The sequence below is a fragment of the Desmodus rotundus genome, chromosome 1 (genome assembly GCF_022682495.2).
Source record: "Desmodus rotundus isolate HL8 chromosome 1, HLdesRot8A.1, whole genome shotgun sequence".
Taxonomy (NCBI): domain Eukaryota; kingdom Metazoa; phylum Chordata; class Mammalia; order Chiroptera; family Phyllostomidae; genus Desmodus; species Desmodus rotundus.
This window is the reverse complement of record NC_071387.1, coordinates 13,650,716-13,670,129: the sequence shown is the minus strand read 5'-3', so window position 1 is coordinate 13,670,129 and position 19,414 is coordinate 13,650,716.

Genomic DNA, 19,414 nt, shown 5'->3' with positions numbered 1-19,414 from the left:
ATGTATCACTTACACAAACACATGCCACTGATGCAGGCTGCAATGTAGCAGGGTTCCCAGGATAACGCATTTCATTTCTGCCACTCTGCGTATTTCCCTTGGGGCCAGCTGAAAAGCTGTGCTGTCTTGCGATATATGATAGGCCTGGATTCTATTTCGGGTGCATAAAAATAAGAAATACTCTCCTGGGATTCGTTTATGTCATTACTGTGCCAAACTGTAAAAGGGAAATGGCACTTGATATCCATCCCTTCCAGACATCAGGGAATTTATTTTTGGGGGGACAAACACCCTAGCTATGGGAAGTGATTATCTCTAGATACAAGTGCTGTTAAAAGGACATTTATCTAGTAGATTACCTACCAAAACTCTTTCCCAGGCTCCCTACTCCCTCTCCAGAAATGTTTTAACGGGGAGAGGGGTCCGTGAGTAACAACGTCTCTTGGAGCTGGCATCTCGATGCTCTTTCTTCCTATCTGGGCCCATACACTCGTCCATACCTGATCAGTTTTCATGGTCACTCTATGCAGTGGGGTGATTTGTTCAGATAAAATGGAAAATTGAAATGGGGCTGTTGCTAGCTACAACATCGTCCACTTTTTCTATTTTGTCAAAATGCCACAGCTGCTCATTTTTTCATGGCCATGAGTTGAAATAAATTAAACTTCCCAGCGGCAAAACTCCTCTGAGATCAGATTGGACTGTATTGATTAGCTCTTTGAGGCCTGATGGATTGGAGGTTCTTGCTTTATAAACACATTTACAAACATGCCTTAAGAAACAGTTGCTTAGCCCTAGGTAGACTGATTGTGTTTATTTAAAACTGCAGGGAAGGGTGTACCCGCAACCCCTGATTTTAACTTACCAATGTTTTCATCCCAGATCAATGGTGACAAGTGAAGTTGCTCCTTTTAATGACTTCTAAGACCAGCTCAAGGCTGGCTTGCCTAGTGATGTGTCAAGTAAAACAGCAAAGTCTCAGGAATGTCTTAGCGTGACATAGAATGCTAGAATGTTAGAGCTGGGGAGGGCTTAAGACCAACTTCTCCAGTATATGGAAACCAATTCCTCTAATGTTTAATGTATTCAGTTTACAATGTGAGTGTCTTTAGAAATAATTTTAGAGTTAGGAAGTTAATAGTAAATTTTGGCAATTTACTATTGCATGGCTTAAAAATTCAAATAACTACAACCCCCATGTATAAGACATAAGTGGGTGAAATGGGCAGTATTGAGTGGAGGTCACAGGGTTACTTTAATGGGGAGGCAGTTCCTCTACTCCAGGTAATTATCATCATGGAAGAACATGGACCCAGTGTTACTAAATACACTGAGTTTTACAAAGAACCCAGAAATATGGGTCTTATGTGACTACTTTCATTTAATTTAAAATAAAACTTAAAAAAAAAACCCCAGAAACAAAAAACCTCTACAAGCAAACAAAACACAGTTGGGGACTAAATTTAACCCAAGATCCCCCAGAATGTATTCTCTGATTTACTCACAAACCTCTCATGCTGGTGATAAAAATGAGATTCAGAAAAATGAATGCCGTGACTGAATAGCATCAATGACATAAGAACACGGATTTCCACATGCCCAGCGGGCTGTTTCACGTGCTACCTGGACATGCAGAACATGTGGGAGATATAATCTTACGGTGCACCTGTCTGCTGAGATAGAATTGTCAAATTCCAGGACTAGAATGCAATAAAACCTGACTCCAAACTTTACTTTCGACAGCTGAGCCCAGCCCTGAACTGGCTTTTCCAAGATCACACTGAGAGTGAGGAGAGCAGAGGCTGGTCTGGTCTGACAGTCTCATGCTACTTGTACTATGTGCCTTTCCACGACACTGGGTTTTCTGATCGTTTTTTTAATCCTCACCTGAAGATACGTTTATTGATGAGAGAGAGAGAGAGAGAGAGAAACATCAATGTGGGAGAGAAGCATTAATCAGTTGCCTCCCATATATACCCCCAAACAGGGATCGATAACCTAGGTATGTCCCCTGACCATGGACAGAACTTGTACGGGATGATGCCCCAACTAACTGAACCACCAGGACAGGGCCTGGGTTTTATGGTTTGTTGAGGCTCTCCAAACTCTATATAAAGCCATGTTGTTTAGAATAATGACTAGAAAAACCGTGAAAGTCCTCAGATATTAAGCAAGATTATTTTCAAGCTAGTTCATTCGAAAGGCATGGTCATTGTGACAGAAATACATTTAAATTATAATTAATAAAACAAATCAAACAACTGATACCCTTGGCTCAAACAAGCTAGACTTTTTATGAAGTTATTTTCCAGAAAGCAGGCAGTTGTTGGCCTTGGTTCAGTATTGCAACAATTTCTGGACTGGTGTCTCTGATAATCCCGGTCTTTCCCTCGTAGTACTGGAGGGCATCGTAGCTCCAGGTATCAAAACATTCAGTTGGTAAAGGGGGGTGACTTCCTAGTTGTCCTTTTCCTTTCATCAGGAAAGTGAACGTTCCAAGGAGAAGCAATAACAGGTGGTAACCTCTCTCAGGCCTTCACGGTGTGCATGACCACCTCTAGAGGCAAAGGAGGCTGGAGAAGCATGTCGGCCTCTAATAGAGTCTGGAATTGACGTGAAGCTTGAGAAAAAGTGTGAGGTAAATTGAACTGAAGCATCTTCCTTAGGAAGGAACCCCCAACTTTACAAAAATTTACCATCAGGATTGAAATAAAGGTTTGGGGGCTCACTCCATATGATGCAACCTGCTCTATTTCTGCAAGAATTGGGAGTAATAAAGGTTGATTGTACAGCCTCCTGATCCATTGGTCTGTTTGCGCTCATGCTATCATGTAACTACTTGCTAGATCATGTTTGGCTCTGCCCTACTGATCTGCCTCTTCCCTTCCCTGAAACATATCGCTTCTAACGGCTTGGAGATGGTTATTGGATTCACACAAGAGAGGGTTATAAAGCACATCGGGAACATTGGGGGAAAGGAGATGTGATTCTGCTCAGATTCTATTAGAGTAGAAAACACGCTGGATATCAAAGGGAAATTTATGTAATGTATTCCAGCACTGTTTGGAGTACAGCATCATGTTTTATGCAGGCAGAGGCAGGCGGGGCATGCAGTGTGAGAACTCTGCTACACGCACTGAAACGAACAATAAAACAGTGACTGGGCCACGGGCAGAAGATAAACCATTCCACACCAAGACTTCCCAGTCTATCTCAGAAACAGAGACTTTTTAAAGCCTATAAGAACTTTTTTCTCTTGTTTATGTAGATGGATTCTAAGTGAATAAGTACTAGCTCCTTTAAGAATTCAGACTGGGTGATTTAAGTGAACAGGGTAGCTTTGAATAAATAAATGGGGATAAATGAAGGAGAGAGAGATGGTGGTATTATATTCATCTCCTTTAGGAGGAAATCAGAGTAAATCAGACTAGGACTTTCAACTGAAGGCAGATGGGGTTGAGTAGGGGGAACTAAAGGTAGGCAGGGAAATGTAATTCTTAAAAGGCTCAAGGAAGTTGTCAATAGGTATTAACACCTGTAGCTGCCAGAGAAAACTCTGATCTCAGGGGAGCTAGCAAAGCCGAGCATTTCTTCAGAGAGCCTTTCTAGAAGGTGGTGTCCCTGCTGCTGAAATTACACAAGTGTTCAGAGTTTTGATCTTCCCTTGTTTACCTGTTGCTTTTCCTCACATAAGTATGGCTTGTGTGAACTCCTCCAGGTAGCATACTTGATTTCCAGTCAGATTTTCAGAGGCTGTATTAGGGCATGTGTTAAGATAGACATATGCAGATATTAAAATAAATTAAAACTCATGTATAATGCATATAACATCATTTCTTTGCAAGAGTGACGATAACAACTTCCCCTTATTTGAATGTGCATCCCTGACTTTTGGGCCAACCAGTCCACCCATAAGTTCAACCAGTAAGAAATCAGAGATGCTCTAATCCACCTAAGTCTTATAAAGTGTATTATATTTACATCATTAATTAGAAATGCCTAACAAACTAATAATAGCATTTAATGTGGCATACATAGAATAACACAGATCAATTTAAAAATTCAATTGACTGCTTGACTGATAATACAGATATAATCTTGTATATTATACTCATTAATTATTACTACAAAGGGAAACAAACAAGGGAAGAAATGTTAGTAGCTAACTATGTCCGTAACACTTTTCTAAGTAGAGAAACAGATAACTGATTTAATCCGCACAACCACCCTATATGCTGGCTAATATTTTTATCCATGTATTACAGATGAGGAATATGAGAAGAGGAGATTATATATCCTGCTCAAGTTCACAGAAATTGTTAAATTCCAAAGTTGAGTTTAAATCCAGGCTTTGCGACTCTAGGCCTTTTGCCATTATGCTCTGGCGTTACCAATAAGGAGTTAAGAATATCACATCAGCATATTTGAAAAGCCAAAATTAAGTGGTTTTAAGGGAGTTAAATTTCTGCATGTGAAACTTTTGTATACCATTTAACCTGTTCTAAACCCAACTCTTGTAACAGATAAATATAAGTAAGAACACTTTGAGGTAATTTTCAAATAGTGTTAATAATAATAACAGCTACTGTTAATTGAGTGTCTAGGGTATTCTCTATACTAAACACCTTCATTATATCTCATTTAATCTTCAGTATATATCACCTATTATTTATCAACATGATACACATGAGAAGACTAAGGGAGAGATAAAGTAAAATATTGTCTAGAGTCATGTGGTCTATAATTGGTGGACTAGAAATTTAGTTTATATCTACTTGATTCCAAAGTCACTAAGTTTTGGCCACAATCTATGTACTAGGCATTATGTTGAGTACTTGCATTTTTAGATTGAACATTTTGAATCTCATTATGAAATAAATATAATAATTCTTCATTTAACAGATAAACACCTTGAGACAGTAGGTAAAAGAAAAATAATTTTAGAGAAGCACGTAAATTCATTAAGCTTGTAGAAAAGTATAGGTGTTATACTTCATTAACTATACTTTTCTCCCTTTTCTAATTGAGAGGTATTTCTGAATTTATGTCATGTACTAAATAATAATTTTTAAAACCACTGATGTGCTTTCATTTACTTCTGTTTATTAAGAGATATGTTTTTGGACCCTCATCCCATGATTCCTTTCTAACTTCTATCCAAGGGAAGAAGTGTTACTACTCTTATTAAAATATCCAAGAATTTGAATGGCCAACGGTTATTAGCAGAGCCTATTGACGTTCACACTTTTTTCTGTTTTTTTGTTTAATCATCCTGAGTGGAGCCTTCATCTTTGGACCTGTCTTGGCAGGTTTTCTCTTGCCATGCCTGCTGCTGGTGTTACAGAACAGAAAGAATTTGCCCACCCAGGGCTAGCAGAGCCAAACACTAGACACTGAGAATATTGGCTATTTTACTGATGAATGGTGCCATCCAGGAGAACAGGAAGTTAATGTTCAAAAGCCCAAACTGCTTGATGGCATGTAGGTTACAGATTATATGGTGTGAAATCAGAAGACACCACAGATTTGGGGGTTTGAGGCCATGCTGGGAGCTGATTGGTCAGAGGTGAGATAGGGAAATGGGTCATTGCTTTAGGTCTTCAGTATAGCTCTGAAGTCTGTGCTGGTGTTCCTCTGTATGCTTTCATGAAAAAGCAGCCAGCGTGTCATTTCAGCTTAGGGCTCAGGAACTGAAACATAACGTAAGTCAAGATGTTACCTTTAGCCTGCTTCAGGTCTGCGCAGTGTGACCATTAGTCAGGTCCAGACAACGTCTTCTACTGCCTTGGGGGTTGCTGGTCAGCTGGGGAAAAGGTTAGGTATCTGAGAGGGGTGTGTGTGTGTGTGTGTGTGTGTGTGTGTGTGTGTGTATAAAGACATGATTTCTAGAGCTAGGTTTTCAAACTGAATTTAATCAAAGTCATAAGAACCCTCGGTTTCACTTGCTAGAAAGTCAGACAAGCATTAGTTCTAGTAGAACTAAGTCTCACATTCAGTGAGAAGGATGCAGAAAGCTTCACTGAGGCCTTAAGCCTGGGCTGCATTTTTGAAAGTGTCTTTAGCCAGAGAAGTCTCTTCAGTAGGGTTGGAGAATGAATTCTACGCAGCAGAGAGAAAGAAGGAGCTTATACCCTTTGCAACAGCATGGATGAAACTGGAGAGCATTATGCTAAGTGAAATAAGCCAGGAAGTGAGGGACAAGTACCATATGATCTCACCTTTAACTGGAACATAAGCAATAGAAGAAAAAAGCAAACAAAATATAACCAGAGACATTGAAGTTAAGAACAATCTAACAATAGCCAGGGCGGGGGTGGGGGGGTGGGGGCGGGGATAGTGGGAAGAGGGTATTACAGGAACTACTATAAAGGACACATGGACAAAACCAAGGGGGAGGGTGGAGAGGGGGGAGGGAGGTGGGTTCACCTGGGGTGGGGTAGAGGGATGGGGAGAAAAGGCATACAACTGTAATTGCATAACAATAAAAAAAATTTAAAAAAAAAAATCTGAAATAAAATAGTTGAAAACATCAAAAAAAAAAAAAAAGAAAGAAAGAAAATGAGGCATTTTCATCATCATTTTATTTTGTTTCTTGTGTATAGCTTTCAGTTCAGAATCCCATCGAGAGGGGTCCTTATCATCATAATGATACCAAATTTCCAACAATAACTGTCACTGAGCATTGAGAAAGGGCTTTCATCCATTGTCCATATGCCCAATTAGTCTATCAATAGTTTTTAATCTAATATCACAGGGTTTTGTTGAGGCAGATTCAAGAGAGGAAGCTAGGGTGCCTAGCTTGCAACCTCTAAACTTGTTAAAGTAGAGTATTGTGATGAAATAGAACACTTTCGTAAAGCCTTTCATTTCCTCATTTTGTTGTTTTTGTACATTCCAATTAGTTTAAGTGTGGAACCTTTACAGAAAGAGATGAACCTTCTCATGAGAGGATGAATCAAGATTTTATAATATATAAATATATCAAATTAACATGTATGCTGTAAACATATACAATGGTATGTGTCAGTTATATCTCAAACTTAAAGTAGGGTGAAAAAACTCATAACCATCCCTTCCCACCTCCCCCGCTGCCAAAAAAAAAAAAACAGGGTCTATGAGCCTTGCAATGGAGTTGTAAGACCAAGAGAGAGATAGCTGAGTCCTGGATGTCAGGAACCTTGCCCTGCTGTGTTAATGTTCTGAAAAGCGATAAATTGTATCTTAAAGGAACATCTGAACAGATACAGAAGCCTTTCCTGGGGTGAATGATAACTAAGAATTTCCTTTGTGGGAACAAGTGTGACTCACCAACATCTGTCAGAAAGGATTGGCTTGTCTCTTCTCTCTTGCTGGCCCCACATGCCAATTTCCTCTATTTCTTCAAATTTTTGCAAATTAGGTAGCTTGAGACATACTTAAATTCCTCTTGACCAAACATTTCTTCTGCCTTTGTCTGCCTGAACATAGTCTCAGAAATCTCCATATTTCATACTCCATTGGAGGTTTGTGGCTCTCCTTAAAATGCAAACAGACTCCCAAGTGGAACAGTTATAAAACCATCATTATTCATTCACACCTTGGTATGAATTAGCTCATCAGAGCCATTACCTAGCAACACTAGGATAGCCTGGTGATTTATCATCTGAGATGAAGGAGAACTTTGTATTGATTAATGGTAATGGCCTGCAGAATGGAAGAATGTTGAGAAGGGCATTGGACCCCTCAGAGAGCAAGGACAAAGCAAAGGAGAAGATTTTACCACGGTGCCTAAGAACAAGGGCTCTGAAGCCAGTCCATCTAGATATGCATTTTGGTTTCATTATTTATCGTACGTGGTCACTATATGCAATGAAGTTTTTGTTACTGCAATTGTGATGGTCATTAACATTGTTAGTTTCATATTATGTGAGCAATCTGCACATTAAAAAGATTCATTTCACATACTCAAGAAAAGGAAGGAAGTTTTTGAAAAGAGATTTCACAGATGGCCAGGCTCCAGTACAACAGTATCAAGAAAATATGGTCAGACTTAGATTCAGTGACTTTATATAAGACCTCAAATTTCTGAATCTCAGTGTCTTCATATGTTATTTGGAACTGGTAATTCCTACCCCATTGTTGGTGGTTGTGAAGATTTAATGTTATAGTTTTAGTGAAAATTTGTATGAATCTAAAAAAGACTGTGTATGCTCTTAAGTAATTTTCTAGAAAAAATAAGAATACTAAAATATAATCTGTTGATATGTTTTTATGTTTTTGAGGCTTAATTGCTAATCAGATTTGAGTAAAATTATACAGAGACACTTTACGTTTCTTCTTCATTCTCATCCCTAATCATTTATAATAAGCTGGCAGATAATATGAATCAGAATAGCTTAAATGTCTATATATCTGCCTTTTCTTTTTTTCCTCACATTTGTCCAGCTAATTATTTTAGGATAAACCTACTAATCTTTATATCTTTTGTGCCCATGATATTCATCTTAGATGCTAGAGTTCCCTCTGACCACCCCCCAAAAAAGAAAAGATTTAGTATTCTCACGTTTTGACTCTAAGAAGTCTGAGGCTATTGGAAAGAGTGCCAAGTCATAGCTTCCTTTGGATGTTTTGAAGCATATGACACTCCAGAAACAAGAGTGGTTAAAAAACAAAGAAACCAAAACAAAGAGGAAACCTCTCCTCCAGCGTTAACAGAACTCAGGAAGGAAAAATGGCTGTGACTTACACAAACCTAGATCAAAAATTCATATCTTTAAAGTGGGTTTGAGAAGTCAAATCACTATCTCCTATAGAGGACATTAACTTCAGGAGAATGACACTATTTGGTTAATACAATTGCTTTGAGTTTTTCAAGGTTATCTTGGGGTTTTACAGAGATTCTAGGACAGGGTTCCTAAGCAAGTCCATTAATCAGGAGGGTGAGGAAATCACATTTATTTTTATTATTCTATAATTGAAATATAGTATTACCTTTATTTACAAATGTAGAAAACAAACTATACTAGTAATCAGCAGTAGTTTTGCGTTAATAGTACTTTGTTAATAGAATCACAGATATTTTCATATCATAAAACAGTTGTGGCAGATATTTTGAAATATTATTTATACTTATGACAATAATAATTATGGTGGATATTGGTTTCATGCTAGATATTATATTTAATATATTAATAAAACAATATGCTATTATAAACTGATTTTTACATTATTAAATAACTTTCAATATAATTAGCTCTCTTTGCAATTCTATGTCTTTATGGATATGAAAACATTATCATCAAAAGGAGTCCACAGGCTTCACCAAATGGCCAAAGGGATCCATGGAATTCTTTATATATATATAAACTATATATATAAAACTCCATATATATATATATATAAAAGCTCCTACCTTAGAGAAAAGATTCCTGGGCTGTGAAATACTTTCTATAAACCTTTCACAATACATATAAACATAAGGTGATTAATTATTTTACATAAATAAATTTATTAGAATAGTAAAATAAAGCCAAGGTAACATGGGAATCAAATTATCTGTCTACACATTACGTCCACATAGATGACTGAAGTGCCATCAGTAGCCCAGGGACACCAGACTGTGCTTCCTTTGGAGCTGTCAAGAACCGTGAAGGGTCTGAGACTCCATCCTACTTCAGCCTAACAAGTTAGCCTGGCACAGTTTCATGAATGATGGCAGAAGACATGAAACTCCTGGGTCAGAGACAAAGGATTTTATTGTTCATTACACAGCAAGCATCATAGCTTTTGCTTCTATCAACATGGGCCCCGTGAGATACTTTGCACATAATATGTTTGAATCATTGTAGCTAAGGAATTTCAAGTCTAAGTTATCCCAGTAGCTAGAATTGACTGCAAGCAAATCTGCCCAGCCTTTGTTCCGACAGGAGGTATTATCTTCATTTTTACCAGAGTAGACAAAACTGCTCTCTGCCCCAGAAGAAGACATTATCTCTGTTAATTATAATACAGCCTTGAAAAAATATTCTGAACCACATTCTGTCCGTATCTCTGCTCACAAGGTGTGCAGAAACATGAGCTTGATGGACAGTTGGCTCCCAAGAGGAATTTATGCCACCAAAGACACTTTTTCCTCAATTATCAATAATGATGTCAACATTCCACCCCATGGTTAACACACACACACACACACACACACACACACATACACACAAAAGAATCACTTCCCTGGAAGAAGACTCACAAAAATAAAACACTGTGAAGTGTTACTGTCTGAGTAACACTGAGTATTCAGGCCTCATGGAATTGAAGGCTGTTCATCAGAAAAGTGAGGGAAGCCATAACTTGAAGACCCTGGTAAAGTCAAATACAAGGACTAAAATATAGAATATGCTGCACGAAGAGAAAAATGTTTAAATTAAAAGTTAATAACAAAAGTTATAAAGAAATCATACATATCTATAAATTAAGAAATATGCATTTGAATAATTCAAATATCAATAAAGAACACACACTGGAAAGCAATAAAAGTTTTCAAATTGAATCATAATGAAATCACTACATTTCCAGGTTTGCAGCTAATGTAGTACAATATAGCAAAGATAATGAACAAGTTCATGCATCCAAGTGGGTAAATTGAACCACATAACTTGAGGAAAGGAAAGCCAGACATAGGTGATCAAATACTGCACTTTAAAGAGTGTTTCAAAAGGAGACCAAACTAACCTCGGGTGATGAAAACTAAGACGTTAGTTATCTTGGTGGGGTGTTGACTGTGCAGAGCCGCACAGGTACCTGGAGTGTTAGGAGTATTTCGTGTCTCCATGTGACTGGCCGTTATCTAAATGTGCTCGTGAAAACTTATTACGCCACCTATCCAGGATTTGCTACATTCCTATCTGTATGCCTGAATCAGTACACAAATTGATTTAAAATGTCTGTGTAATATCATGCCAAATGTTCATGGAAAACTAAAGGCATGATTGAGACAAGCCGTAGAACTGGCACTAACTGGAAGAATTTGCCAGCCATTTTCAGATACCTTTGACCCTCGTTTCTGTACATCTGAATAAAACAAGAATAACCAATTACGAGTTTTGATTTAGAATCCTACAACTCATAGGGCTACTGGCCTCCTATTGAGTTTTCTCATCTCAACTTGTAGTATGTGTGTTCACATACAAATAAATGTATACATATATGTATGAGTATATATATGTATATGTGTATGTGTGTGCGTTCTGGTGCATAGTTACACTTGTATACATCAATTTGTTTTTCCAGGTAGGCCCAGCCTTTTCTCAGTTTTTTAATCTGCTTGCTGTTTGTCTTTACCAACATCTCCTTCTGGGAATAGGTAAAATACCTAAACCAGTGGTCCTCAACTTTTTTGGAACCAGGGACTGGTTTCCTGGAAGATAGCTTTTCCATGGACTGGGTGGGCAGCGGGGGTTGTTTTCAGGATGATTCAACTTCCCGCTGTGTGGCACAGTTCCCAACAGAGTCCACGGCCTGGAGGTTGGGGACCCCTGACCTAGACTCAAAAAGGCAAATGTGATTGAAATATTCTAGACAGGGGCTCTCAACAGACCTCTCCCTTATGGCCTGGACTTTACTTTACAATTTGCATATCAGTTTGGCAGCCTAGGCCTATTTCCAAGATCCATAATTGGTACTTTTTTAATTCATCAATCAGATTTCAGTTTACAATCATTTTTTTCTGGGAAGTTTCTCCTTCTAGATTAGGTCTTCTAATTTAAACTCATAAAATTATGAGTTTACATACAGAGCACTTACTACAAGTGTTTTTTAATATTTAACTATGTATTCATTTAATATTATTTTTACTTTGTGTCAGACTAAGAGATCAGTGAAGGCAGGAGGATCCTCTAATTTGTTTATTGCTGGATTCTTGGTACCTAATCTAGTGCCTGTGACTTGTGATTTCATGAAAAATATCAGTAAATGTTTGAATGAAGGGATCGGTGAACTTACCTGGCTCAAGGACTCCTGGATGACTTTCCTTACCTGCCTAATTAGAGATCTAATTCTTGACATTCCCAGAATTTTAATTGAGCCCCTTCACTCCTATGGTACTGGCCCACCTGAATATGCTTCCTCAGTTCCAACCCCGAAGGCAAATCTGTTTGTCAGGGATGGACCCTGTACTAGCAGCGTCCCCAACGTCAAGGGCAGGTGTCTCATACCTGGTATTAACGGTGTTTTAGGCCAGATCATGCTTTGTCATGGGGAGCTGTCCTGAGCTTTGTGGAATGTTTAGCAGCATCCCTGCCCTCTGTCATCTCTCTAGTTGTGTCACCCCAAACGTCTTCCAGCCCTTGCCCAATGTCCCATAGGGGTCAAAACTAGCCCGGTGGAAAATCACTGCTGCCAGGGGAGTTTCAGCTTTAAACAATGATGGGAAAGCAAACTTTTATCACAGTCTTCAAACTCTTGTCCTACATAGGGGGATGGAGCTGAGAGTTGCTGGTCAAGGGACATTGGTTCCTGTGGGGTGGATTTTTCTGGCTGGCTAAAGTGCCCCATCTCTGGCTTCATAACAGTTTTTATTTGCGGGGAAACTGCCATTTGAGGGCATGGCATGTGATTCAGAGAGTTAGGTGGGTAAGATACACAGTGTTCTATTTTCCTGAAATAACTGTATTAAAAAAAAAGGCCTAAATACTAGGATAATCCTTTCTCCAACCCCCATATTGACATACTATTTGATATATCCTTTAAAAGGCTCAACAGGCTCCCCGGGCTAGCACACTGTAGGAAGTAGAAAAATAACCAATAGACTTTCTAAAGTCTTTTATTTTACTTCATTTTTATTTTTTTGACACAAACTACCTCTGTGAGTGTGAATACCTATGTACAACAAAAGGAAGTAACATTAGGAGACCAAAGGAAATTTCCATTTTCAGAAAGTATCACAATGTAAAAAAGCTTGAATTGCCATGGAGACAGCCTAGTCACATCCTACTGAATGGTTATTTTTCCAAAGGAGTCCTTGAGACATCTTTTGTTTCTTTAAACTTGGGTGGAGATGGGTCGTGTGTGTCAGAGAAGTGGGGGATGTGGGATTTTCCATCGCCGCCACTCGGGCAGTTGGCATGGGCTGAGAGGGACACATTCAGCTGCTCCCCCCTGAAGACCTTTTTACCCCAGAATAGTTTGAATAGGTGTTTTCCAGGGAACACTGGCAAGAGATGAAAAGGTAAAGAATGTTTTTTAAATTGCAGATATTTTGTTTTGTAGACGTCACTGCCGTGTTTGTGCTGTGTGTGAATAACAGAGGAAGTGAGAGGACCTGAAAACCTGAAAATACATCCACCCTGGGCTTCTAACTCAGGCCTGCACACCCAGGCACTGTACATCTGTCTGGCGCCCACTTCCAAGGCCAAATCCAAGTCTAGGTCTACATCACCCCCATATAGATTACCAAAAGTAGCCTTCCAACTTAGATTCCCTGCATCCAACTTTTTCTAATGAGGCCAGGAAGGTCTTTAAAACCATAACTTGGATCACATTACCACCCAGGTTAAGATCACTCACAGACTGCCTGCCCTCTGTCCTCAGGATAAGTCCAGATGTCCTATGGCAGCTCCCACTATTGCTTCTGCTAATCTGTTCAGCCTCATCCTCATCTCTGTTATCCTCATTCTCTACATTTCAGCAGGACCAAAGCTTCTTCATTTTCTTAAACTCATCATTGTCTCTCTTCTTTCACCCTGTATTAACTCCTCTGAAAAGATCCTAGTGCATTTCTTAGCTCTCTTCCCCAAATGCCTTCTCTGGTAAATTATGGCTCTTCCCTGATGTTCATCCCAGGCTGTCACCTATTCCAGGACAGACCTTCTCTAGCCAATCCCACCCCTTCTCAAACACTCAGCTGCCCGTGCATCACATGCAAAATTAAGTGAGGACCTCTCTCTGCTTTCATTATCTCCAAGTACTTATCCTATATAATACTGAATTTATATGTTAACCTATCCATCTCCCACATTGAGGTTCCTTCAAGACACAACCATGTTTTATTCATCTTTTTGTTTTCAGTTTCAAGTATCAAGATAGCCAAATGATCCTCAATAATTTATTGTTAAAAATAAATCAGTAACTTAATGAATAATTATATGAATAAGTGAATGAATGTAGGAATGACAGAGTAAGATCCAAACATTTTATTCTGTCCATGGACATAGCCCTACATTATTGATATTTCATCTCACAGTTACTGCAATACTTATTTACTCTATTCCTGATCCTTAGATTATCTTCTTTACTTATCTTCTCCCTGCTCAATCCCTCTTTTCCTGCTTTCCTTCTTTGCTTCCTTTTTTCTTTTCTTCTTTTCCAGTTTATGCAGGAGGAAATAGATGTTCAGGGCATTGAGTGACTTACTCATAATTACATAGATATTAGTTAAGCAGTGAAGTTTGTCACAGAAGTAGGCAGGGGCATCCTGAATTCAGTCTGTTGCTTCCTCCTGCAAGATGCCATTTAATTTCCCACTCTAATTTGTGTTGTTCTGGAATACAATGCTTTTGTCTTCCTCTCTGTCCCAAGCCTTTAATTAAGACATTTCTGACTCTGTGGCAGGTTTTATGGCATCCTCTTTGCTTTTCCCAGATTCTCATTTTTTAAAAAATTCAGGACATGTTACTCTTTGGTTCTCCAAAAATAACCTAACACAATGGGAAATGAGCTAACTCAGCAACCAATGAGCACAAGTTCTGCCTCTCATTAGATGTGTAGCCATGTAACCTGTCTCACCCAAAGCAGAGGAGGAATGACAATGTCCCTCAGAGGATTGAGGTGGTCAGTGTGAATGCTTTGGCAAACTTTAGAGTTTCTTAAAGTTGGAAGTTATATTAATTAACCTTATCCTGTTTTTCCAAGGCTTCCTCTGTCTTCCTGGATAAACCAAAGCTCTTGCAAAGCAAGGAGGTATTTCTTGGGCTCTGGTTTCCTTCTTATTTCTACTTCTTCCATTTCCCCTGGGTCTTCACCAGCACCAGGCAGATGAGCTTTGCAAACACAGCTCATTTTGGATTCTGCCAGAGGGTTTTCTCTTGTCAGACAAATCCCAGCATGTCCATACTGCACAGTTCTCTGGAACTTGGATGTAGCAATTATGAACACATCAGAGCCACCATGTAAAGACAAGGAAGCTGGCACCATTGAGTAAGTCCCTGGATAATCCTGTAGTAACCCACACTCTGCTGAACCCACAGGCTGATTTATTGAAATGAAGGTTGCAGGTGGACCATGGTTAGGCTTAGTTTTTGGACATGATCAGTGATCCTAGGGAGGAGCAGTCTCTCTAGGTTTAATCTTACTTGGCTATTCCCAGAGAAAATGAAGAATTCTTGTACCCTCACGATTCTTTCCCTTTGCCCCAGTGAAAGCAGTTGTTACTAATAAAAGGTCTTGAATATGAATGAAACTTGCAAATGAAAGTTTAAGTGCTGAAATACCTACTTTTTTCCCTCTTTGACTAAAAGAAAAAATAGGTTTTAGGGTGTTAGGGAGGACTGCGTTGTTGTTTCTGCCATGTTCAATTGTGAGAACTGGTTACGTTCATACAGTGACTTACTGAATGTGCTGCAAATACGGCAACGATGTCTGCACAGGTTGCCTTTAGTAGTAATCAGGTCTACACTGCAACTCAAGTGTGATTCTAGGCAAGCAAACTGACCCCTCCTGGCACCATCTCCGTATCTATAAAATGGGGGTGATAATACGTATGTCACAGGATTATTGCAAAGATTAAATAGGATACCTTATGAGGTAACGTTGCCTTATCAATAGCTGCTATTTAGTAAGCATGTAATAAATGGTAGTTTTTGTTAGAAATTTATATTTCAAATAAATAACTTTAGCTGAATATGGTCATAATTCTTTGAACTATGGAATATGATGCATTTCATTTGCAATGGAAAAAAGTGTATAGATAAGTAAAAATGTATTTTGCCTTACCCTTTAGATTTGGAAACTTAATTGTATATACATTTGTTTCGATAATCCTGTGATAAAACAAAACTAAACCAAAACTTAAAATTAAAATTGCATTATATCAGTTAATTACCTTAACAGTACTTTGATTTACTCATTGAGCAGTCGATAAAGCAATGTAAACATTGTGAAATAATTCTCTGAAATAACCACTTGTGAAATTACTTCACAAATAGTAGATAGAGCCAAGTCTGGACCCCACATGATCTTACTGTTTCCCCAGGGGCGGGCTCACCACGATCAGGTCTGTGCTTGGTGAGGAGGTGATCTTGGTTGGTTTAGTGAGAAGTGTTTCCAACGCTCCTATCAACAAGCACATTTACTCTTTTTAGTTGTTCTTTTGACTTAAGAAAGTAGTTGAGCTAGATAAAATACCTGGATGGGTTACCCATTAGTCTACATCATCCTTTCATCCACATTTGAATCTTGGGAATCACTATGATTCAGGTGTAAGTACATTGGATTAGTTCTCAAAAACCATGGCTTCTAATTCTTGTTCTGCATTTAGCTACCTATATGATCCTGATGACCACCGCCCCACCCCCCAAATCCTTTCTTTTATCTTGGATGTTGTCTCTTTTCTTTTTTAAAATTTTATTGTTGTTCAAGCATAGTTCTCTGCCACTCCCCCCCAACCCTAGCCATCCCCACCTCCCTCCCCTGATTCCACCCTTCCTTGGTTTTGTCCATGTGTCCTTTATAGTTGTTCCTGAAAGCCCTCCCCCCCCTTTCCCCCATTTTCCCCTCCCACCTCCCCTCCTGTTACTGTCAGTTTGTTCTTAATTTCAATGTGTCTGGTTATATTTTGCTTGTTTGTTTGTTTTGACTAGGTTCCACTTAGAGGTGAGATCATATGATATTTGTCTTTTACCACTTGGCTTATTATTATTATTTTTTAATTATTTTATTGTTGTTCAGTTACAGTTGTCTGCATTTTCTACCCTCCCCACCCCATCCAAACCCACCTTCCTCCCTTGCTTCCACCCTTCCCCTTGGTTTTAGCCATCTGTCCTTTATAGTAGTTCCTGAAAACCCTTCTCCCCACTGTCCCCTCCCCTCCCTTCTGGCTATTGTTAGATTGCTCTTAACTTCAATGTCTCTGGTTATATTTTGTTTGCTATTTTCTTTTATTGATTGTGTTCCAGTTAAAGGTGAGATCATCTGATATTTGTCCCTCACCACTTGGCTTATTTCACTTAGCATAATGCTCTCCAGTTCCATCCATGCTGTCACAAAGGGTAGGAGCTCCTTCTTTCTTTCTGCTGCATACTATTCCATCATGTAAATGTACCATAGTTTTTTTTATCCACTCATTTACTGATGGGCACTTAGGTTTCATCCAGCACTTGGCTATTGTAAATTGTGCTGCTATCAAAGTTGCTATGAACATTGGGGTGCATAGGTTTTTTTTTGGCTTGGTGTTTCAGGGTTCTTAGGATATAATCCCAACAATGGAATTGCCAGGTCAAAAGGCAGTTCCATTTTTAGTTTTCTGAGCAAATTCCATACTGTTTTCCACAGTGGCTGCACCAACCTGCATTCCCACCAACAGTGCACTAGGGTTCCCTTTTCTCCACAACCTCTCCAGCACTTGTTGTTTGTTGATTTGTTTATGATGGCCATTCTGGTGAGTGTGAAGTGGTATCTCATTGTGGTTTTAATTTGCATGGATGTTGTTTCTTTAGGTATAAAGTTAAGTCACAGGGAAAAACTCCTTCAATCTCTCTGGCTTGTGTATTATATGACCTGTGAAAAAGTAGATATAACTCCCAGTCATTTTATGGCCTAGAATGAGGGTAGAAACTTGTGCTTCTGTAATGAACATACAGGGTGGGGAAAACGTAGGTTTACAGTTGTTTGTATGGAAAGTAATATAATAATTAATAAATCATAATACAAGCATAAACTCTGTGTTTTGTGTACTCACAACGGTTAACCTACTATTGCCCCACCCTGCAACATGATGTGAAGGCACTGGGCTAACAAGAATAGTGACGAAGACCAGTTATTTAGAGTGTATGATGTCCCTTTTGTTTGACATGTGCAATCCTGGTTAACACCCTACTAATAGATAACACTATCTAATTTTATAGAAAGACAATGTAAGTATTAGATATTTCAAATAACCTAACCAAGATCCTACATGTAGTAAGTGATATAAACAAGGTTAGAATCCAGATTTCACTGCCATCAAAGCTCTATTACTTCTCTAAATAGGATTTCTGGGAACATTGTCTTGTCTTTTGCTTTTTTCTGTCTTTAGCCAAATGAAAAGATAAAAATAGTTAATTAAAATCTTTCTTTTCTGAGACATGAATACTTCTTGGGCAGTGCCCATAGAATAAGCTGAGAGTGACACTTTTGGAATCTCAATTCTTTTAATGAAAACTGTAGGAAGGGATGTTGATGGATGATAGTGACCTAAATGTTCAATAGAAGTCAAACATTGTTTGAGAATCTATTGCAAAAGTGGGGATATTAAACTGGAGAAAAAACAACTTAGGAGAAGTATGTCACTTCCTACAAATACCTGTAGTGTTGCCACAGGGAAGATGAAGAGCATATATTTTGTGTGAAGTAGAAACAGCATCAGGACCTAAGAGAGGTGATGCGTCAGAATGACGAAGAACACAGAACCAGAAAGGCCAGAGCTCAGCCCCAGCTGAGACTGTGACCATATGGAAACTTCATTTCCTCCTGTACAAAATGGGGGTAAAAATATCACTGCCACTGTAGGAATTAAAGGACCAAACCTACGTGAGACCTGCCACATAGTGTCTAGTGGAGAGTAAGAATTAATTAAAGGTAGTTCCTCTCCTAACTGCAATGTTTTTGCTTCACACCCCCAAGTCTGTTCTCCTTCTTCTCCCATTCATCCCCTTTCCTCCTTCCTTCTGTTCTTCCCAATTCTCCTTGTACTTTTTCTTCTCCTCTTTGTTCTCCCTTCCTCGACCTCTGCTCCATCATTTCTTCTTCTGGTGAAAAGCACATAAACTGCTAATGTGAAATAACAACTGATATACAAGCATACTATTATCAGAAAGTCTGATAAATAGCATGGGGTTCAAATTTGGAATAAACTGCTTCAGTGCATACCATTATTATCACTAAGATTACTCGAATTTAGTCAGTTAAAACCCACATGGAGAATGATATACATACATCATACTTAGAGTAATGTGTTGACCAAAATAAAAGAAAGTAAACCAATATATTATAAAGAATAAAACAATTGTTGAGTTTTGCTACAAGTTTAATGGAATTTTTGTTACTGACATATAGTAAAGAAAAGCAGAAGCCATTGTCAACTCTGGAGAAACTCAAGAACACCTGTCAGTGACAAAACGTAAGATTAAACTTCAGGGACTTCGCTTCTTCTTCCCTGAAAGTTGATGACCTTTTGTTAAGATCTCTGTAC